Source organism: Salmo salar, chromosome 07 (assembly GCF_965601325.2).
Source record: "Salmo salar chromosome 07, fSalSal1, whole genome shotgun sequence".
NCBI lineage: Eukaryota > Metazoa > Chordata > Actinopteri > Salmoniformes > Salmonidae > Salmo > Salmo salar.
Window position 1 is genome coordinate 16,754,519 of NC_138297.1, and position 24,112 is coordinate 16,778,630.

The following is a 24,112-nucleotide window of genomic DNA, read 5'->3' on the forward strand; positions in this document are numbered from 1 at the left end:
ATAGTAATCTTTGTGTCAGCCAACTCACATTCTAATGCCACATTATAACACTCTCAAACGGTCATGTTACGTAAGTCTCATCAATCATATTGGGTGTTCACGACTACTTTTACACTTCTGTCACAAACACAAACTGATACCGGAGGACACTGAATGATTAATCCCTACACGCAGACATACAAGTCAGCCTACGTCTTAGTTGGCATGCATGTGTAGGTCCGTACAGCCTTGACATTTTCTCTGTGAAGTTAAATGAGGGGTTTCAGCCTAGCACTCATTTGAGAAAGCAGGTAGTAATGAACCTGTTGAAACTGCAGAGTCATAGGCTAGAAAGTTTTGGTGAAAGGTCAGAGGAAAGAAAAAGCTGTCACTCCCCTCTGTACTGATGTCAGCGGAGCCCACAGGAAGTTAGATGCAAACTGAGCCAATTATCACTGGTCGCCCGTTAAACATCTACTGATCAGAGAGACAATGGTTTGGAAGTAGTGGTGTTATAATGAAGTCTGATGAAATATGTAGTATGTGCTTGTTTTGTCTATAAGATGTGGATGCGTGATATAGAACGCTTTTAACTAGCGAGAGTCCTTCCACGTGGAAGTGGCTATGATGTCCATACACTCTTTTTATGAGAGATGGAACACAATGGTCAGCTGCTTGACACTCCAGCATGCACGTACACACACATACACTTGGACGCCTTGACATGATAGACCATTAAATATTGTCTTCTCTTTCTTTTTTTTATGCCATGGACGTGCGTCTGTCATTCTTTCCCTCTGCAGTCTGCTCTACTTCATCTAAATGATTCACCAAGGCTTGAATGGCGAGATGAGCTGCCATGCACTAACTTGTTATTTCAAGGCCTGTTGATCCACGTCATGTGGCGCTAGGCTCCTCTCTTTTGTTTTGGTTTTTAAAGCCCACATAAAATGAGATCTGTTGCACAAATGAGGAAAATAAATAGATTGTTTGTCCCCTCAGCTCTGCTCATTCCACCACCTCCGTAGAAATCTAAATGCTTCCTGGGGTCCGGCAAACTCAAGGCAGTTATACAATTATTAAAATAGTGCAATACATTCATTACAGAATTCACAACACACTAAGTGTGTTCCTTCAGGCCCATACTCCTCTACAACGCAAAATCCATATGTACGTATGTTATTTATTCTTTATTTTACTAGGCAAGTCAGTTAAGAACAAATTCTTATTTACAATATTGGCCTACCGGGGAACAGTGGGTTAACTGCCTTGTTCAGGGGCAGAATGACAGATTTTCACCTTGTGAGCTCGGGGATTCAATCCAGCAACCTTTTGGTTACTGGCCCAATGCTCTAACCACTAGGCTACCTGCCGCCCCATGTGTGTGTATGCGTGTGCCTGTGACTATGTTTGTGTTGCTTCACAGTCCCCGCTGTTCCATAAGGTGTATTTTTACCTGTTTTTTAAAATCTGATTCTACTGCTTGCATCAGTTACCTGATGTAGAATATAGTTCCATATAGTCATGGCTCTATGTATTACTTTGTGCCTCCCATAGTCTGTTCTGGACTTGGGGACTGTGAAGAGACCTCTGGTGGCATGTCTTGTGGGGTGTGCATGGGTGTCTGAGCTGTGTGCTAGTATTTTTTAGCAGACAGCTCTGTACCTTCAGCTTATCAACAGCTCTTACAAAAACAAGTAATGAGGAAGTCAATCTCTTTTTCACTTTGAGCCATGAGATTGACATGCATGTCATTAATGTTAGCTCTCTGTGTACTTTTAAGGGTCAGCCGTGCTGCCCTGTTCTAAGCCAACTGCAATTTTCCCAACTCCCTCTTTGTGGCACCTGACCACATGAGTGAACAGTAGTCCAGGTGCGACAAAACCAGGGCCTGTAGGACCTGCCTTGTTGATAGTGTTGTTAAGAAGGCAGAGTAGCGCTATATTATGGACAGACTTCTCCCCATCTTAGCTACTGTTGTATCAATATGTTTGATACAACAAGAGCAATGCTGTGAAGGCACATTAGTATTTCAACCAATAGATATGGGAGTTTCTTTGTGGGTCTGTGTAATCTGAGGGAAATATGTGTCTCTAATATGGTCATACATTTGTCAGGCGGTTAGGAAGTGCAGCTCAGTTTCCACCACATTTTGTGTCTTCTCTTGAGAGCCAGGTCTGCCTACGGCAGCCTTTCTCAATAGCAATGCTCACTGAGTCTTTCCTTAATTTTGGGTCAGTCCCAGTGGTCAGGTATTCTGACACTGTGTACTCTCTGTTTAAGACCAAATAGCATTCTAGTTTGCTCTGTTTTTTTTGTTAATTCTTTCCAATGTGTCAAGTAATTATATTTTTGTTTTCTCATGATTTGGTAGGGTCGAATTGTGTTGCTGTCCTGGGGCTCTGTGGGGTCTTTTTGTGTTTGTGAACAGAGCCCCAGGACCAGCTTGCTTAGGGGACTCTTTTCCAGTTTAATCTCTCTGTAGGTGATGGCTTTGCTATGGAAGGTTTGGGAATTGCTTCCTTTTAGGTGGTTGTAGAATTTAACGTCTCTTTTTTTGATTTTGATAATTAATGGGTATTGGCCTAATTCGGAGGATATTTTTTGCAGAATTCTGCATGCAGAGTCTCAATTTGGTGTTTGTTCCATTTTGTAAATTCTTAGTTAGTGAGCGGACCCCAGACCTCACAACCATAAAGGGCAATGGGTTCTATAACTGATTCAAGTATTTTTAGCCAGATCCTAATTGGGATGTCACATTTTATGTTCCTTTTGATGGCATAGAAGGCCCTTCTTACCTTGTCTCTCAGATCGTTTACAGCTTTGTGGAAGTTACCTGTGGCGCTGATGTTTAGGCCGAGGTATGTATAGTATTTTGCGTGCTCTAAGGCAACGGTGCCTAGATATAATTTGTATTTGTGGTCGTGGCAAATTGAACTTTTTTGGAACACCATAATTTTTGTCTCACTGAGATTTACTGTCAGGGCCCAGGTCTGACAGAATCTGTGCAGAAGATCTACGTGCTGCTGTAGGCCCTCCTTGGTTGGGAACAGAAACACCATATCATCAGAAAACAGTAGACATTTGACTTCAGATTCTAGTAGGGTGAGGCCGGGTGCTGCAGACTGTTCTAGTGCCCTTGCCAATTCATTGATATATACTTTGAAGAGGGTGGGGCTTAAGCTGCATCCCTGTCTCACCCACATGCCAAATTGTGTCAAAAGCTTTTTTGAAATCAACAAAGCATGGGAAGACTTTGCCTTTGTTTTGTTACTTTGTCAATTAGGGTGTGCAGGGTGAATACATGGTCTGTCGTTAGGTAATTTGGTAAAAAGCCAATTTGACATTTGCTCAGTACATTGTTTTCACTGAAGAAATGTACGAGTATGCTGTTAATGATAATGCAATGTATTTTCCAAGGTTGCTGTTGACGCATATCCCACGGTAGTTAATGCGGTCAAATTTGTCTCCACTTTTGTAAATTGAGGTGATCAGTCCTTGGTTGATCAGTCCTTGGTTCCAAATATTGGGGAAGATACCAGAGCTAAAGATGATTTTAACCTCTATGGGCTAGGTGGGACGCTAGCGTGCCACCCGTGGTGCACTCCATCAACAGCAGGTGCATTTCAAGAGCGGCAAATTTGAATCCAAATAAATGTCAAAATTCAAATTTTTCAAACATACAACTATTTTACACCCTTTGAAAGATAAACATCTCCTTAATCTAACCACGTTTTACGATTTCAAAAAGGTTTTACGGCGAAAGCATAAATTTAGAGTATGTTAGGACAGTACATTTACAAGAGTTGTGTGTAATGTTTTGTCAAGTCAAAGACAGGGTCACCAAAACCATAAAACCAGCTAAAATGATGCACTAACCTTTTACAATCTCCATCAGATGACACTCCTAGGACATTATGTTAGACAATGCATGCATTTTTAGTTCTATCAAGTTCATATTTATATCCAAAAACAGCGTTTTACTATGGCATTGATGTTGAGGAAATCGTTTCCCTCCAATAACCGGCAGTCAAGTCAGCGTCACAAATTAAATAATTAAAATTAGAAAACATTGGTAAAATATTATATTGTCATTTAAAGAATTATAGATTTACATCTCTTGAACGCAATCAACTTGCCAGATTTAAAAATAACCTTACTGGGAAATCACACTTTGCAATAATCTGAGCACTGCGCCCAGAAAAATACGCGTTGCAATACAGACTAGACGTCATGTTGGGGAGATCTAAAATCGAAAATACTATGTAAATAATCCATTACCTTTGATTCTCTTCATCAGATGTCACTTCCAGGTATCACAGGTCCATAACGAATGTAGTTTTGTTCAAAAAAGCTCATCATTTATGTCCAAAAATCTCCGTCTTGTTAGCACATGATCTAAGCCAGCCGGACTTCTCGTCATGAACGAGGGGAAAAAATATATTTCCGTTCGTTCAAACATGTCAAACGTTGTATAGCATAAATCATTAGGGCCTTTTTTAACCAGAACATGAATAATATTCAAGGTGGACGAATGCATACTCTTTTATAACGTATTGGAACGAGGGTACCCAACATGAACTCGCGCGCCAGGTGTCTAATGGGACATCATCGTTCCATGGCTCTTGTTCGGTCAGATCTCCCTCCAGAAGACTCAAAACACTTTGTAAAGGCTGGTGACATCTAGTGGAAGCAATAGGAAGTGCCAAAATATTCCTCAGCCCCTGTGTTTTTCAATGGGATAGGTTTAAAGTCAATACAACACATCAGGTATCCACTTCCTGTCAGAAAATGTCTCAGCGTTTTGCCTGCCAAATGAGTTCTGTTATACTCACAGACACCATTCAAACAGTTTTAGAAACTTTAGAGTGTTTTCTATCCATATATACTAAGTATATGCATATTCTAGTTACTGGGTAGGATTAGTAACCAGATTAAATCGGGTACATTTTTTTTATCCAGACGTGCAAATGCTGCCCCCTAGCCCTAACAGGTTAAAGAGTTTAAGGGTAGCCAATTGGAATTTGTGGTCTGTAAATTGTATTATTTCATTTAGGATACCATCAACACCACAGGCCTTTTTGGGTTGGAGGGTTTGTATTTTGTCCTGTAGTTCATTCAATGTGTTTGGAGAATCCAGTGGGTTCTGGTAGTCTTTAATAGTTGATTCTAAGATTTGTATTTGATCATGCATATGTTTTCCCTGTTTGTCCTTTGTTATATGGCCAACAAGATTGGAGAAGTGGTTTATCCATACATCTCAGTTTTGGACAGATAACTCTTTGTGTTGTTGTTTGTTTAGTGTTTAACAATTTTCCCAGAAGTGGTTAGAGACTATGGAATCTTCAACTATAGTGAGATGATTTCTGACTTGCTGTTCCTCCTTCTTCCATGCTGTATTTCTGTATTGTTTTAGTGATTCACCATAGTGAAAGCGTAGGCTCAGGTTTTCTGGGTCTCTATATTTTTTGGTTGGATAGGTTTCTCAATTTCTTTCTTAGGTTTTTGTATTCTTCATGAAACCATTTGTCATTGTTGTGAATTTTCTTAGGTTTTCTGTTTGACATTTTTAGATTTGATAGGGAAGCTGAAAGATCAAATTTACTGTTTAGGTTTTCTACTGCCAAGTTTACACCTTCAATATTACAGTGAAACCTTTTGTCCAGGAAGTTGTCTAAAAGGTATTGAATTTGTTGTTGCCTAGTTGTTTTTTCGTAGGTTTCCACACTACTTTCCTTCCATCTGTAGTAATTCTTAATATTATTCAGTTCATTTGTCTTTGATGCCTCATGATTGAGTATTACTCTGTTCAAGTAGACTGTGAATTTGCTGTGATCTGATAGGGGTGTCAGTGGGCTGACTGTGAACGCTGTGAGAGACTCTGGGTCGAGGTCAGTAATAAAGAAGTCCACAGTACTACTGCCAAGAAATAAGCTATATGTGTACCTACCATAGGAGTCCCCTCGAAGACTGCCATTGACTGTCTCATACCCAGCATGAGACAGAGTTGCAGGAGTTCTGACCCATTTTTGTTGGCTATGTTGTCGTAGTTGTGCCAAGGGGGTCATATGGGCGAGGAATGCTGTCACCTCCAGGTAGGGGTTTGTCCCCCTGTGTGCTGAGGGTGTCAGGTTCTTGTCCGGTTCTGGCATTTAGGTTGCCACAGACTAGTACATGTCCCAGGGCCTGGAAATGACTGATTTCCCCCTCCAGGATGGAGAAGTTGTCTTCATTATAGTATGGGGATTCTAGTGGGGGGATACATGTAGCACACAGGGGGAAATTATTTTCTGTTGAGATAATTTACTTTTGAATTTCTAGCCAAATGTAAAATGTTCCTGGTTTGATTAATTTAATAGAGTGAGTTAGGTCTACTCTATACCAAATAAGCATACCCGCTGAGTCCCTTCCCTGTTTCACACCTAGTGGTGGAAAAAGTGCTCAATTGCCATACTTGAGAAAAAGCAAAGATACCTTCATGGAAAACGACTCAAGTAAAAATGAAAGTCACCCAGTAAAATACTACTTGAGTAAAAGTCTAAAAGTATTTGGTTTTAAATATACTTAAGTATTAAAAGTAAACGTATTTGCTAAAATATACTTAAGTATCAAAAGTAAAAGTATAAATAACTTAAAATTCCTTCAATTATGATGGGACACTTCATTGTATTTATTTTTTATATACGGAAAGCCAGGGGCATACTCAAACACTCAGACATTAATTTACAAACAAAGCATTTGTGTTTTGTGAGTCCGCAATAGGGATGACCTGGGATATTTTCTTGATAAGTGTGTGAATTTGACAATTTTTCTATCAAAATCTAATGAGTACTTTTGGGTGTGAGGGAAAATGTATGGGGTAAAAATCACATTATTTTCTTTTGGAATGTAGCGAAGTAAAAGTAAAAGTAGTAAAAATGTCAAAAGTTAAATACGGATTCACAAAAATATGACTTAAGTAGTACTTTAAAGTATTTTTACTTAAGTACTTTACACCACTGTTCACACCTAGTAGTTTGGTGGATGGGACTACCAGCTCTCTGTAACCTAGAGGGCAACCAGTGGGTCCATCTCCTCTATACCATGTTTTTTTTGTAGGATGACAATGTCTGTATTTCTGATTTCTTTGGTGAAGTCCAGGTTCCTGCTCTATAGGCCAAAGGCAGATGACCTCAGGCCTTGGATACAGCGGCTTGCGAAAGTATTCACCCCCTTGGCATTTTTCCTATTTTGTTGCCATACAGCCTGGAATTAAAATAGATTTTTGGGGGGTTTGTATCATTTGATTTACACAACATGCCTACCACTTTGAATATGCAAAATATGTTTTATTGTGAAACAAACAAGAAATAAGACAATAAAAACAGAAAACTTGAGCGTGCATAACAAACCCTGATCTGTACTGCTCCACAACTTTGTCCCTGACCTGTTTGGAGAGCTCCTTGGTCTTCACGGTGCTGCTTGCTTGCTGGTGCACCTTGCTTAGTAGTGTTGCAGACTCTGGGGCCTTTCAGAATAGGTGCAGATATACTGAGATCATGTGACCGATCATGTGACACTTAAATAAAGTCCACCTTTGTGCAATCTAACTAATTATGTGACTTATTAAGATAATTGGTTGCACCAGATCTTTTTTAGGGGCTTCATAGCAAAGTGGGTGAACACATATGCACTCACCACTTTTCCTTTTTTTATCTTTTAGAATTTTTTTAAACAAGTATTTAAAAAAAAAATTATAATAATTTCACCAATTTTGACTATTTTGTGTATGTCCATTACATGAAATCCAAATAAAAATCCATTTAAATTACAGGTTGTAATGCAACAAAATAGGAAAAATGCCAAGGGGGATGAATACTTTTGCAAGGCACTGTATTCCAGGATCAGATATTGAAGTCTTTGTGTTCCACAAAGTGTCTAATGTTGTTAGTCGTGTGGTTTGGCCTCAGACCAGTAACTGTGAGCAGAGCCTGCTGAGCATCTGGTACATGCCATTGGCTTGGGCTAGTGTAAGAGTGGGGGTTGGCCTGTTTCCTTGCTCACGGCCTGGGCGTATGTGTGACTTTCATGTTGAGGCCCTCTTTGCGGGAGTGGGGGGCTTGTGGTGGGCAGGCGGGCCATAGGTCTGATCTGAGGGGGCCTATATGGGGTGCGGGCATGGTTGGTTTGGGGGGGGTTAATTGGTTGGGGGGGGGTGTAGATGTTGCTAGTGGTGCTGTGGTCTGGATGTAGGTCCTCTCTAGCCCTTTGCCCTTGTCCTGCGCTTGCTGTTGTGTGGGTGTCTTAGCAACAGTTCTCGTGACTCTCTCCACTCTGCTCTAGTGCTCTGTTAAATCACTTTAACTGCCTCTCTGCTTCTGTGAATGGGCTCGTAACCACCGCGTAATAAGACCCAGCCTGCCTGGTTTAGAGGGACAGTTTAGAGGGATGGACCCTTCCTCTCTGCTCCTCATTTACTGATTCTTCTCACCAGGTCACAATGTAAGTAGAAAGAGGAAATGCCCCCAAACGGACAGGAAATCATCTACGATCATACGAGCGCATCTGCAAATAAAGAGGCATCTATTTGTCCTCAGGGATTGGCTCTTTGTCTGCTTTAATTAGTTGAGATAGGATGAGATGGCTGTAGTGGACTTGTTGGTTAATCAAAGAATTAGAGCTATGATATCACTTTCATATTTTGGGGTTTTGATACTGGTTTGTATTACAAACCTAAAAATATCTATACTTTCTTTAGGCTGTCTTGTATCCTATGTGTAATGCAGTGGTTAATTTGTATGTTTGTGGACAGTGGTACAAAGAACATTAGCCAGTACAAAGTAAAGTTGCTTTTAGTGGGAAACATGTCTTAGCATGGATGGAAATTGAAGAACAGGTATCATTTGAGCATTCAAATGACAGTACATGTAGCATTAGATATATTTGTGCAACCTGTTTGGTTGTTACGCTGTGTCCCTTACTCTGCAGCCTCTTCCTCTATCCTCCTCTATCCTCCTCTATCCTCCTCTTTACTTCTCTCTCCTCCTCTCTCCTGCTCTCTCCTCCTCTCCCCGCCTCTGTCCTCCTCCCTCCTCCTCCCTCTTCCTCTCTCTTCCTCTCTCCTCCTCTGTCCTCCTTTCTCCACCTCTATCCTCCTCTCTACTCCTCTGTCCTCATCTCTCCCTCTCTCTACTCCTCTCTCCTCTTCTCTCCTCCTCACTCCTTCTGTAACTGTAGGCTAGCATGTGTCCCTGCACTACAGCCTCTCTTTCCCTTGGCCATGCACCCAATGAAACTCTCCTCTCTCTCCTCCTCTCTCCCTCTCTCTACTCCTCTCTCCTCTTCACTCCTTCTGTAACTGTAGGCTAGCGTGGGTCCTTGCACTACAGCCTCTCTCTCCCTTGGCTATGCACCCAATGAAACTCTCTCCTCATCTCTCGTCCCGTTTCTTAGGCCCTCATAGGAGGCAAGGAGCTAATGGCTCTGAGCTGAGTCCCTGCCATTAATCAGAGGCCCATAAGCTGAGCAAGTAAAGCCATGCAGGCCAAATGGACACACAGCGAAACCGAAGAGGACCAAATGAATAACATTGACCCAGCAAGAGGCAGGCTAGGTTGGGGTGAAGTGGGGTGGGCAGGTTGCGGGGACGTCATCAGATGAATGAGGTGAGGGTGAGCTTTTGTTTCAGGCATGCTAAGTTTCTCTGCCTTTGAGCTACGGAGGAAGAACGAGCGAGGAGCTTAAGGGGAAGCTTATATGGGCTTCATAGGTTCTGCTGTGTTCCTTTACATTGATCCTGTGTGTGTTCAGATGTATGTGTCAGTGTGTGCGTGTGTGTGAGAGATCTTATCTAGTTATCCTCAACATCCTATCCATTTCCATTCCCTGTCTTCGCTTCTTTGATCTTTTGATATAACCCTTCCTTAGAGCCACAAAGCCAGACTTAGCCCCATCTGTCCCCTTGTGTAGAAATGCCCCCATGTTACTCAATGGGGATTCCAACTGCTTACACAGTCATGTCCCTGACACTGTAGTTCATGCGTATATAAATGTCACTGACACTGTAGCTCAAGAGTCAGTAGCTTTCAGTGCAGGCTTTGAACATAAGGTATGGTTGTATCAAACCCATTTCTCCACACAAGGTGTCCCAAGGACAGGTAGCAATATGGGTAGAATACCAAATCCCTGAACTCCTCCTGAATGTGTTTGTATGTCTAGTCGACAAGCACAAAAATGTCATCAGTGGTGCACTCTAGAGCCCGAGCTGCTGGCAGAAGCACAAACAACTGTCTCCGTTTGTTGTCATGTTCTCCACTGTTACAACGTGCACCAGTTGAGATATTTTGTAAGTCCCTTTACAAGCGTTTCCAATGTAACAACCGTGTTCGTATTAAAGGGGTTCATATAGTATATTGGTGGGGTAGTGAAGCAGATCAACTGGGAGGTCGTTTCATTTCTCAGAATTTTTATCAGTTGGAAGAGCCAATTATTCGCTTGTGTTAATACTAATACGTTTGTAAAACCATGAAAAACATTGTGTGAGACAAACAATATACAAGCCTCATTGTCAAAGTAAATCCGCTTCCTGCTTTTCCTCTCAGCCTTTTGTCGGTTCAACCATGGGTATTCTTTTCCCGTGCAGCGTGAGCTGAAAGGACTCAGTTGGAGAAGTACTTTTGGAGTAGTAATTGCAAGTGTGAGGGAAAATAAGGACGACAGTGATAATATTAACCGGGGCACGCAGAGGTTTGATGCGATGTGTTCAGACACCAAGAGCTGTTAGGCGAACCCTCACAAAACCCTGGGTAAACACACGCACGCGCATGTACAAACACGATTGCAGTTCGTCATGCACTCGCAAACACACAAATAAATGAGCTTAGGTAATACTGTATGTACACTTACCGTAACACACACACACACACACACACACACACACACACACACACACACACACACACACACACACACACACAAATTGCCACACACTAATGATACAATACACACCACTTCTCTCTAACCCACAATGCTTCTCCTTCTCACTCAGTTATTCAACCTTTCCAACTACTCTACCTCACCACATCCACCAATCAGCTGTGGCTGTACAGGTGGGCGTGGAGCCATGGTGGGCCGTGTCCTCTGTGCTCCTGTCTGACTCTGAATCTGACCTGGTTTACTTCATTATAACCTACTGGAAGTGCTGAGTCGGTAGAATCCACCGCCGGCAATCACAGTCAGGGGAGAGTGAATAGCTAAACGTCCCTTTTTCAGGACCCTGTCTTTCAAAGATAATTCGTAAAAATCCAAATAACCTCACAGATCTTCATTGTAAAGGGTTTAAACACTGTTTCCCATGCTTGTTCAATGAACCATAAACAATTAATGAACATGCACCTCTGGAACGGTCGTTAAGACACTAACAGCTCACAGACGGTAGGCAATTAAGGTCACGGTTTTGAAAACTTAGGACACTAAGGAGGCCTTTCTACTGACTCTGAAAAACACCAAAAGAAAGATGCCCAGGGTCCCTGCTCATCTGCGTGAGCGTGCCTTGGGTATGTATGACAATGCCACCAGCCATACTGCTCGTTCTGTGCGTGATTTCCTGCAAGACAGGAATGTCAGTGTTCTGCCATGGCCAGCAAAGAGCCCAGATCTCAATCCCATTGAGCACATCTGGGACCTGTTGGATTGGAGGGTGAGGGCTAGGGCCATTCCCCCCAGAAATGTCCGGGAACTTGCAGGTGCCTTGGTGGAAGAGTGGGGTAACATCTCACAGCAAGAACTTGCAAATTGGGTGCAGTCCATGAGGAGGAGATGCACTGCAGTACTTCATACAGCTGGTGGCCACACCAGAAACTGACTGATACTTTTGATTTTGACCCCCCCTTTGTTCAGGGACACAATATTCAATTTCTGTTAGTCACATGTCTAACAGAAATGTTTCAGTTGTTGAATCTTGTTATGTTCATACACATATTTACACATGTTAAGTTTGCTGGAAATAAACGCAGTTGACAGTGAGAGGACTTTTCTTTTTTTGCTGAGTATAGCACCGGAACACTAGAGGAACCGTGTAATGGGGAGAGAAATGGCTTGTTTCTCACCCTCAAAGTGCCCTCCTTTAAGGAGACTTGTCTCTTTGTATCGTTTGAAAGAGCTAGGTGTTCAAGTTGGATGCCCTTTGAGAAGCTTACAATGGAGCGAGCAAAGAATAAGGGTGTCAAAGCAGCAAGGGTAAGAAATGAGTGCTGTCTGAAAACACTCCCCATATGTAATGATTTGGTCTTAGCAAAGGTTGCAGAGAAACTGGAGTTGGCACTACAGGATGATAATGTATGACTGAATGTTTAATCATGGCTGCAACATCGCCCTGTTCTTTCAACACTGACAAAAATGAGATGGGAGAGGCTCTTTAGATTTCTATTAAAAGGGACATTTGCTAACCGACAGTGTAGATACGAACACCCCCTCAACCACTGCCCATGTCTCTACGGAAGAGGTTTGCTTCCTTGGTCCATGAATAAGGGGACCGATTTGATGGTTACACATGTGCCTAAGGTGCTGCAGTTTCACACCTTGGCCTCAACATGACTTTACATGGAAAACGAGTGGGGGGGTTGGGGGGTGTTCTACATGAAATCCCCAAAAGTTCGACCTGTAATCAAAAAGGGTTCTGCCTGGAACCAAATAGAGTTCTACCTGGATCCAAAAAGGGTTCTCCTCTAGGGACAGCCGAATAACCCCTTTGGAACCCCTTTTTGTAAGCGTCTACAGAACTTACTTTTGAAATGCTTTCAAAGGGGCGTACCCCCTGTGGCTCAGTTGGTAGAGCATGGTGTTTGCAACGCCAGGGTTGTGGGTTTGATTCCCATGGGTGGCCAGTACGGAGGGGGAAAAAAAATAAAAATTGTATGAAATGAAATGTATGCATGCATTCACTACTGTAAGTCGCTCTTGATAAGAGCGTCTGCTAAATGACAAACGTTGCATTTGGGCTATCTCTGTTCCATTGCGGCAACGGTCTGCGGAGCGAGGAGGGGCAAGGTTTCCGCTGGACTGAAATACCTTCAGAGAGTATTCAGACCCCTTGACATTTTGTTATGTTACAACATTATTCTAAAATATATATATTTTTTTATCCTCAGCAATCTACACAATACCCTATGATGACAAAGTGAAAACAGGTTTTTCGAAATGTTTAAAAATGTATTACAAATTAAAAACAGAAATAACTTATGTAAGTGTTCAGACCCTTTGCTATGAGACTCGAAATTGAGCTCAGGTGCATCCTGTTTCCATTGATCATCCATGAGATGTTTTTACAACTTGATTTGGGTCACCCTTTGGTAAATTCAATTGATTGGACATGATTTGGAAAGGCACACACCTGTCTATATAAGGTCCCACAGTTGACAGTGCATGTCAGAGCATAAACCAAGCCATGAGGTCAAAGGAATTGACCGTAGAGCTCCCGAGACAGGTTTGTGTCAAGGCACAGATCTGGGGAAAGGTCCCCTAGAACACAGTGACCTCCATCATTCTTAAATGGAAGAGGGTTGGAACCACCAAGACTCTTCCTAGAGCTGGCCGCCTGGCCAATCTGAGCAATCGGGGGAGAAGGGCCTTTGTCAGGGAGGTGACCAAGGACCCGATGGGTTCTTCCAGAAGGCCAACCATCTCTGCAGCACTCCACCAATCAGGCCTTTATGGTAGAGTGGCCACACAGAATCCACTCCTCAGTAAAATACACATGACAGCCCACTTGGAGTTTGCCAAAAGGCACCCAAAGATTCTCAGACCATGAGAAACAAGATTCTCTGGTCTGATGAAACCAATATTGAACTCTTTGGCTTGAATGCCAAGCCACACATCTGGAGGAAACCTGGCACCATCCCTACGGTGAAGCATGGGGGTGGCAGCATCATGCTGTGGGGATGTTTTTCAATGCCAGGGACTGGGAGACTAGTCAGGATCAAGGCAAAGATGAATGGAGGAAAGTGCAGAGAGATCCTTGATGAAAACCTGCTCCAGAAAGCTCAGGACCTAAGACTGGCGTGACGGTTCATCTTCCAACAGGATAATGACCCTAAGCACACATCTAAGACAATGCAGGAGTGGCTTTGGGACAAGTCTCTGGATGTCCTTTAGTGGCCCAGCCAGAGCCCGAACTTGAACCCGATTGAACATCTCTGGAGAGACCTGAAAATAGCTGTGCAGCGATGCTCCCCATCCAACCTGACAGAGATTGAGATGATCTGCAGAGAAGAATGGGAGAAACTCCCCAAATATAGGTGTGCCAAGCTTGTAGCGACTAAGAGGTTCCTCTGACACTTCATTGCTACTCATTAGGATTCTGGGGCTGGTTATTTGAACCCGTCCTCTGCATTTGAATTGCATTGTGAGGCTCAGGATAAGGACTAGGGACCAGAGGCATCTAGCCCGCCTTGGTGGAGGGGTGAGGGAGCTGAGGGTCCAAGGAGACAGATTCCCCTCCTCCATCCCTCCCCAGTTTCCCCTTTGCCTCCAGACATTCCCTGTGTCCCATTACTCACATAGCAGAGAGTTCTGACTCATCACCCAGGACCAAAACCCTGAATCAGCAGCACACAGGGAAAAAGAAAAGACAAAAACCAATCCCTCCCCGCTGCCTCTGGCGCTCATTTCTCCTGCTAAGCAGCGGCTGGTGGGACACTCTCCATTAGTGGCCATGAATAATGAAGGGGTATAATGAGTGTTACGTTGAGCCATGCACCTCCACTCGAGCAGGGCCCTCAGAGTGTGGCAAGGATACAGAGAGAGGGAGTGAGAGAAGAGGAGGGGGAGAGAGGAAAGGAGAGGGAGAGAGGAGATGGGGAGATAGGAGAGGGGGGAGAGGAGAAAGGAAGAAGGGGAGAGAGAGAAGGTAGATCCCGCATCATAGATCTGGAGGAAAATTGGGCCTCTTGGGTGTTTGGGGTGGATCGTCCCATCTGTCTTGTTTCAAGATGGGTTTTTCATTGGTGAAATCTTTTTTTATGGACTTCTTATCTAGTTTGAGTTTATTAATGCATTGCCCACACAAGACGTTTGTGGAGAAAGTTTGGGTTTAGTTTAGTTCCACAAATCCATAGCTTAAGTGATGAAGAAGCCTTGCCTTTATCTGGGTTCATTGTAGGGTTTTTTATTTTTTATTTATAGCTAGCTGATGCAGCTTTACTATACTACTATGGAGGCAAACTAAAATCTAAATATTTTATGGCTAATGACAAATAGAGATGTCTCTTTAAAGTATTCTAACCCAGTGAAAATGGCCAATGGCTTCACTATCACATACACCATTGTGTGTTCTCCGCTTCTGTAGTAGAATCTGTACCAGGAACACCCCCTGGTAGCAGCCCCACATGGAGAGAGAGGGAGAGAGAGTGAGAGCACCCCCTGGTAGCAGCCCCACATGGAGAGAGAGGGAGACCCCCTGGTAGCAGCCCCACATGGAGAGAGAGGGAGAGCACCCCCTGGTAGCAGCCCCACATGGAGAGAGAGGGAGACCCCCTGGTAGCAGCCCCACATGGAGAGAGAGGGAGAGCACCCCCTGGTAGCAGCCCCACATGGAGAGAGAGGGAGACCCCCTGGTAGCAGCCCCACATGGAGAGAGAGGGAGAACACCCCCTGGTAGCAGTCCAACATGTAGAGAGAGGGAGATAGAGGGAGAGCACCCCACCAAAGCAATTTCCTCAGTAAAGTGTACTGAAGGAGGCCTTCAAATCAGCAGGCAACAGTTGACTTTAGAACCTGATTAGTGATAAAGGCACACAAGGGGAGGAGAGATCTATCACATGTGCAAATGAAGGCTCCTGCACCAAGTTCAGATGACAAGCAGCCCACCATCCTTAAGTCAGCTGTCACAGGTTGATGGAGCACACATCATGACATGTGACTGGCTGCCATGGAGCAGGGGCCACTTGGCAGTGGTTAATTGGAAAGGTAATGGATTTCCAGCCCTAGTCGCACACACAGCCAGAGATGCCGGGGGCCACAGGAGCGAGCGTTGGAGGGTATTTGCCAATGACAAGTCAAGTACAGCCACCTCCCCAACATTCCACTGTTCTTAGCACCACTCAAGCATCCAGTGCACTCTCACATGATGTATGGGCACAGTCTGACCTACCCCATAGCCCTGCACTAAACACTGAGGCCAATCAGTGGGTAATCTACAGTGCTGAATGGTGATGGCCTATAGTGGACATCAGTGCCAGTGTTGAACTCTTGTGCACCACATGTGTGTACAACTTGGGCCGTGTGATTTCATGCTCAGCCACACTTGCTCACTCAGTGGAGGTTGGTGCCATGTGAAGGGAAGGCAGGGAACAGTTTAACACAGTCTCCTTTATCAGGCATCACCACTGCATTATCCTTCATTTTTTACAGTTTAGTCATTTAACTGACACTTTTATCCAGAGCAAATCACAGTAGCAAGTGCAAACATTTTCATTCTATATTGTACTGGTCCCCTGTGGGAATCGAACCCACAACCCTGGTGTTGAAAGCACCATGCTCTACCAACTGAGCCACACGTAACTCCCAGCTGTCTTAGCTGGTTATGTCTCCCACCTCTCTTCTTCAGATTATGTAGTTTGGTGAGGTTGTCTCCTAGCATCTTTGTTGTTATAAGAGGTTCCTATGTGAAGCCAAACCCAATTAGAGGTCATAGCAGAGATATTTCTTAACAGCCCTTTGCTGCTGTAGTTTGATGTGTGACTCAGAGATTCGTTTAGTGTGATGTGTCACATCTTTATTGGGAGGCAGCGTTTTCCCCAAACAACCCACTTTAATTTTCCCTTCAGAGCCCCTCTCCTAACGTTCCTCCTTCCATTCCCACTGATAGACAAACAGCAGGTAAGAGATGATGAGAAAACAGTCTTAGATGGGCTTTGATATTGATCTGGTTGGTAGATTGAATAACATGTCATTCTCCCTGCGCCTCTGAGCCAGACCTATTATTTAGACAGTACATGAGAGAGAATACAGAGTGGGCCTTCAACACACAACTCAGGCCAGTTGAAGACAGTCGTCATTTGCCTTGCTGAGATCGGTTGTAATACTCTGGATGGGGAGAGGGGAATCAGGGCTGTTGGTGTGAAAGAGAGGACACGGAATTGTTAGAGTACATGGAGGATGGAGAAAATGAGAAGGCGAACCTATTGTAAGAGGAATTTGGAGTGTTAAGGACGAACAGTGGCATTGCGAAGGAAGAGGGGATTTTTCTTTGTGTGTCTGTGTGTTTGTGTGTCTGTGTGTTTGTGTTTCTGTGTGTGCTTGCGTTCGCTTGCAACTCCTTTGCCAACAATGGGTCAGCACAGTAGTAATTGCTGAAGGTTTTGTCTTAATGCAAAAAAGTAGTGTAGGAACAGCAAATAGATACATACAAAAAGATACAGAGAGGGGTTGTAAAGAGATGGAAACTAAATATGACTAGATTTGGTCTTATGAAGCGACATTTGAAATGGTGTTAATTACATTGGATAAAAGTAGAGACTCGGAGATACAAAATGGTACAATCATACACCGCATTTTTGAGGAACAATGGGAAAGTAATTCGGCTTTGAAAGTTGATAAACTTGTAAACTCACTGTTGAGAAAATGGCCTTTGAATGTTTTGGTATCTAGTGAAGAGCTCTTCTTTGTCTACACCCATTCAGCATCGTTCACACCCTCTTAAACTTTATCCGCACCAATCTCGTTTCGCTCTCGGAGCGTTCAGAGCGCACCCTTGACGCTCTGGCCGATGATTTGTCTACCTCTGGATAACATGAAAACAGCCCAACCAGCTCTGCTGGCAACAATTCATTACGGTTTTTTTTGCCGACGTTTACAGACACCGGCCATATTCAACAGGTGTTGTGGACTTTAGCTTAAGACATGTAGCTAGCTAGTTACAATGAACCTGGCTAGGTAAACAACATGTAAGATCACACATGGCACATAACGTCAGCTAACGAGCCAGCCAGCTAACATTAGCTAGTTAAACAACAATGACTATAGTGCCAAATCATGTCGTTACTACCCTGCTTGAATCTGCTGGGAGATAATCAACCAGGTTCAATGCTAGCTAGCTAACATTAGGCTCTAACTAGCAATGCAAACGGCTCTGGGATATGAATAATAACATCATACATGTAACGTTAGCTAGGGAGCCAGCCAGCTAATGTTAGCTAGCTAGCTAACAGTACACTTTAGCTTGAAATGAAACCACTTTCTGTCAAAATTAGAAACGTCTAATATCTGAAAATGTAGCTATCTAGACTATCTTACCGGTATACATCATCAAGCATGATGGACGCGTTTCCCTATCACGGATGCCATGCCACGGTTGCCCTTAGTTTGTAGATGTAATCAGGAGACAGGAGTTTTCTCCATCACTTTGGGAAGGTTGCTGACTTTTTCTGTGACTCAACCAACAAGGCTAATAATTTAACAATTGTATACTTATTGACAGATGGCATACAAGTTTGTTATTAAGGCACATGAAAGTTCACATGTTCCAGAAGTATTTCTGCCAAAAAACGCATTTTGATAAAAAAAATAAAAAACATTCAGATGGCTCTCCTGTGAAGTCGTGACATGAGACATATGCCTAGTTTCCTGAAATGTGTTACAAATGGAGTCTTGCCAGCCAGCTAGGGGTTGTAAAGAGATGGAAACAAAATGGAGTCTCGCCAGCCATCCAGCTAGGGGTTGTAAAGAGATGGAAACAAAAGGGGGTCTTGCCAGCCAGACAGTTAGGTGGTTGTAAAGAGATGGAAACAAAATGGAGTCGTGCCAGGCAGGCAGCTATAGGCAGCTATGGGAAACAAAATGACTCCACAAAATGGAGTCTTGCCAGCCAGACAGTTAGGTGGTTGTAAAGAGGTGGAAACAAAATGGAGTCTCGCCTGCCACCCAGGCAACTAGGGGTTGTAAAGAGACGGAAACAAAATGGAGTCTCGCCAGCCAGTCAGGCATCTAGCTTAATTTAAAAGCCCTCTTCTGTCTAACAGGATATTAAGGGAGATGGTATCCATCTCCGAACACATTTATCTAGCTTATATCATCTGTAATACCAGATTGGCAAGGGGAATGGCAGTGGCGGAGCATGTGGCAGACAGCCGGTGAACGAGGGGGGCCTCTTTTTCTGTAGGACTTAATCTATTACGCAGCCCATTGAGGTAGTATGATGTGAACATTTGTGTTAGTCATAAATAAAATGCTCTCAAGGACATGTTAGCGGAGAACTTGGGGGTTTGCAGGGGTAGAGAAAACACATAACCCCCATTGAATATTGGACTGAGAAAACAAACCCAGTGAGTATTGGATAAGAGCTTGAGTTCAAAGTTCAGATCCCAATAGATATATGGTGATGTTAAAATCAAACAGAATGATGCTCGGAGCAGCTTGTACATACAGCTGGATGGCAGGGGATCATTAAAGGGAAATACTGGTGTTAAGAATCTCCAGATAAATGCCATCCCATCTTCAAAGGACAGTGACCCCGTTTGCCACAGAATGACCCTTATCTCCAGGTTCAGGGGATGCCCTAGATTTGTCACTGGAACCCGACACACTGATTTAAAAAATTCCCCATGGCAGTGCCTCTCCTAGTCGAATTTAGTGAGAAGACATGTGAACGAGTGATGCATTTCAAGCAAATGGTTGTCTGGGCCAAGCCAGGAAAAAGTTTGCCTCAGAGAGCGAGAGAGGATTTGAGGTGATGATGGGTGTAAAGGGTTGGCGGTGGGGGTATGGGCGTTCCCCGAGACGTTAAAAGGGGTGAATTATGAAGTGCGTAAGGCAAAGTGACAGAGAGAAATAGCGATGTCCACGCTCCAATTCATCACCTGCTTATCATTGCAAATCTGCCCGTTGTCGTCCCGGTGCGGTCCGAACCCTCTCTGACATAAATGAAGGGAGACACTGGTAAAATGTCAGAGACACGAGGAGATACACGATGAAGAAAAGAAATGGCCAAGTGAAGGAGTGATGAATTTCAAGCAAACGGTTGTCTAGGCCAAACCAGGAAAAAGTTTGCCTCAGAGAGCGAGAGAGGATTTGAGGTGATTATGGGTGTAAAGGGTAGGTGTGGGGGGGGAGTTCCCTGAGACATTAAAAAGGGTGAAATATGAAGCGTAAAAGGCAAAGTGACAGAGAGAAATAGCGACGTCCACGCTCCGATTCATCATCTGCTTATCATTGCAAATGTACCCGCTGTCGTCCCGATGCAGTCCAACCCCCTCTCTGACGTAAACGAAGGGAGACACTGGTAAAATGTCGGAGACATGAGGAGGATACGCGATGAAGAAGACACTAAGTGATGACTTCTACCTAGCTCTGTTTAATCACCAGACCCCTATGCTTTTGATAACTTCTGACCCGGGCTGATAGAAATAAAAGTGATTTTCTTCTGTGAGGTTCCAGCGTTGAAGGTCATCTCATGTTTTAATTACACTTTGGGTGTTCCTTAATGGGAAGCTTTTTCTCTAGGATGCTCAATGCTTTCTCCATTACATTTCCTGTAATTGGCTAGTCCCCCTCCTCTTTCTCCACTAGCCATAAAACCCCTCTGCTGTCGTGTAAAAAGGGAGTGATAGAGCAGCCTGGTCACCAGAAACACGTCGATTTTGACGTTTGAGGACGTCAAGAAACGTCTTCCTCGGCACTCACCAAAATGTTTACAATAAACTATGGGACAGCACTGGGCTCAAATTCACAGCACTCACAGCCAGAACATGCTGCTTAAACAAATGTGTCACAGCATTTCACAATTAATCAGCAAGCAGGGAGAGTATTTGATGATCCTAAATGGAAACAGCACATTTTTGGTTTTATGCTTTCCCCAAACCATAGCCCTAGCCTTAACCTCTCGAAATGAATACCTAAACTTAACCCTTAGAGTTGTTTCTGTTTAAGCCCTGTAACCATACGGAATGAACCCTGTAACCAAAACAAAATAAATCAGTCACATACACATATTTAGCTGATGTTATTGCAGGTGTGGCGAAATGCTTGTGTTCCTAGCCCCAACAGTGCAATGGTTTCTAACAATTCACAACAATACACAAATCTAAAAGTAAAAGAATGGAATTAAGAAATTATTAATATTAGGAAGAGCAGAATCGGACTGCCATTGAATAAAATACAGGAGAGTAGAATACAGTATATACATTAGATATGAGTAAAGCAGTATGTAAACATTACTAAAGTGACTAGTGTTCCATTATTAAAGTGGCCAGTGATTCCATGTCTATGTATAAGGGGCAGCAGCCTCTAAGATGCACCTTCTTTTGCACCTTCTTCACCACACTGTCTGTGTCGGAGGACCATTTCAGATTGCCAGTGATGAGTACGCCGAGGAACTTGAAGCTTTCCACCTTCTCCACTGCGGTCCCGTAGATGTAGATGGGGCGTGCTTCCTCTGCTGTTTCCTGAAGTCCACTATCAGCTACTTCGCTTTGTTGACATTGAGGTAGAGGTTATTTTCATCTCCGCCAGGGCTCTCACCTCCTCCCTGTAGACTCTCTCGTCATTGTTGGTAATCAGGCATACTAATGTTGTGTTATCTGCAAACTTGATGATTGAGTTGGAGGCGTGCGTGGCCACGCAGTCATGGGTGAACAGGGAGTACAGGAGGGGACTGAGCACGCACCCTTGTGGGGCCCCTTTGTTGAGGATCAGCGAAGTGGAGGTGATGTTTCCTACCTTCACCACCGTCAGAAAGTCCAGGACCCAGTTGCACAGGGCACGGTTCAAACCACGTGGAATTAATGTGTTAAAATTAGACATTCATCCACATTACGTCAAATCCGACTTGAAACTATGACATCAGCTTGGATGGACAACGGGTCGATCGTAAGATATGTGTCCGCTCTTCCCTCTACTTCCACACCATATAATTTCTCTTTCCTCTACTTCCTCACCATATCATTTCTCTTTCCTCTACTTCCACACCATATCATTTCACTTCCCTCTACTTACACACCATACCATATCACTTCCCTCTACTTCCACACTATATCATTTCACTTCCCTCTACTTCCACACCATATCATTTCACTTCCCTGTACTCCCACACTATATCATTTCACTTCCCTCTACTTCCACACCATATCATTTCACTTCCCTCTACTTCCACACCATATCATTTCACTTCCCTCTACTTCCACACCATATCATTTCACTTCCCTGTACTCCCACACTATATCATTTCACTTCCCTCTACTTCCACACCATATCATTTCACTTCCCTCTACTTCCACACCATATCATTTCACTTCCATCTACTCTCACACAATATCATTTCCCACAGTTTCCCCGCTGGTCATCCGACCCAGGGCTCTACATTCACTGGGATTTTACATAGCATCTCTCATGTCTCGTCATAGGGGTTTAACGTCTGGGGCCTGATTAAGCATGCCTATCATAAAACAGGACAAAATGGCTGCCACCGAAAGGGAATGGAGACAGTAAAAGGGGTGGTTACGTGCTTGTAGCTGGGAAAAGTGCTATGTTGTGAACTGTGAAATGTCCTGCAACAACACCTTTACTTTAAATAAGGCTATGTGTGTCTAGAATGTCAGACAAGTGTAGCATATCTGTGGTTAGCATGCGGGCTCTGAATGCCAGTCACTTCCTGCATCTCCGGTCTAGACATCCAAGCCATGAATAAATACAATAGAGATCACCCCTATTGGCCCCTCAAATTTATCAGTGAGTCTTGTGTTCAAACAATGAATATGAAAGCTCTTCGCCGTGCACCCCTGACCTGACTTGAACACAATACTGCATAGCAGGCAGAGGAGGAGGAGGCGTCTGCGTGTTATGCAGAACACACACGCAGGTCCCATTGCAAATAGACTTTGTAATGGAAGTGGGTCATGTGAGCACAGCACATATGCTGATGGAGTGGGGGAAAGGCGTAGCCTAGATTTTTTTTTTACAGCATAGAACATAATATGCAATGAGAGAGAAGTGGTCCTATCTACCCAGTTGTCTTGCCATGCCGGTGAACCGGTTGTTACTTCCTCACACATCCAGGACCGTAGGCGTCACGAAACAAGCAATAACGGGAGAAATAATGAGCTTATGTAATGTCCTCGCATACTCCTGGCTAGCTGGGTGAGGGGGTGAATCTCAGCCTTGGTTGTTGTGCGAAGGTCCTCTGGGGGATGCAGATGGAGGTGGAGACAGAAAGAGAGGAGAGGGGTCATAGTAGTCTACCTCTCTGCCCCAGGGAATGCTGGGGCAGGGAGGGGAGGAGCACTGGTCACTCTAGCCCTGCCACCCAAAGGGCAGGGTGTGTCTGTGTGCGTGTGCGTGTGCGTGTGTGTAAGTGTGCGTGTGTTTGGAGCTATAATACACCTTTCCCAGCAGAGTGGCATAGAGGATGTCGTGCCGTGTGCTCCTGGTAGCTCACAAGCTGTTTGTGTGTGTGGGTATGCACAAAAGTATTCAGAGAAATGTATATGGATGCCACCCAGCGCCTATTTATAATGTGGGGATGTCTGAATGTATTTCCACATATGAGAGGACAAAGGTACAGTTGTAATTCTGCAGTATTGTGTGTGACCATGAATAATTATGTCAATTTGTTTGTATTTAGCCCTTCGTGCGTTCACTCCATACCTGCCCTTTGCAGGAACACTGATTTCACCTCATTTGTGTTTTTAGCTGGCGGGTTGCGTGATGCATTCCTGAGTAGACTTCGCATCCCCAGATTAATGCTGGAGGCCCATTAACCTGAGCTTGATTGATATCAGCTGATGAGAAACTACAGGCTCCTGTGAAATAGATTGATTGATGTCACACACCCACACAGATACTTCCGGAATACTAATGAAGAAATAGGTTTTGTCCCCAAAAAGGACCGTTTCATTAGTGTGGGGTTCAGACAGGCGGTGCCACCCAGATGCATGTCCTGCTCTGGGTAAAATGAGAGCTTCAGACTATAAGGTTCTATCTGCAAAAAGAGCACTGGCGGATAATTGGCTTTAAAGTTCCAAACCCTCATTGGTTTGAATGGTATCAGCAATTTTTTATCTAGTATTCTTTCGAACTTAACAACATGAATTGGGGTATTTCGAGTACTATATCGGTAGAGAACATTGAACAGAACAAGGCTATGACAATAACTACATTACTAAAA

General features: G+C 43.8%; 1 protein-coding gene and 1 non-coding gene across 10 annotated transcripts in view; one reads left to right on the forward strand and one right to left on the reverse strand.

Moving 5' to 3' along the window:
• The window catches only part of LOC106608688 (neurexin-2), a 1,074,993-nt gene that overhangs the window by 718,360 nt on the left and 332,521 nt on the right, over window positions 1-24,112 (forward strand). The window lies entirely within an intron of this gene.
• Window positions 16,442-16,511, reverse strand: trnae-uuc (transfer RNA glutamic acid (anticodon UUC)). Its single transcript has one exon. It is a non-coding gene; the product is annotated as a tRNA-Glu (tRNA).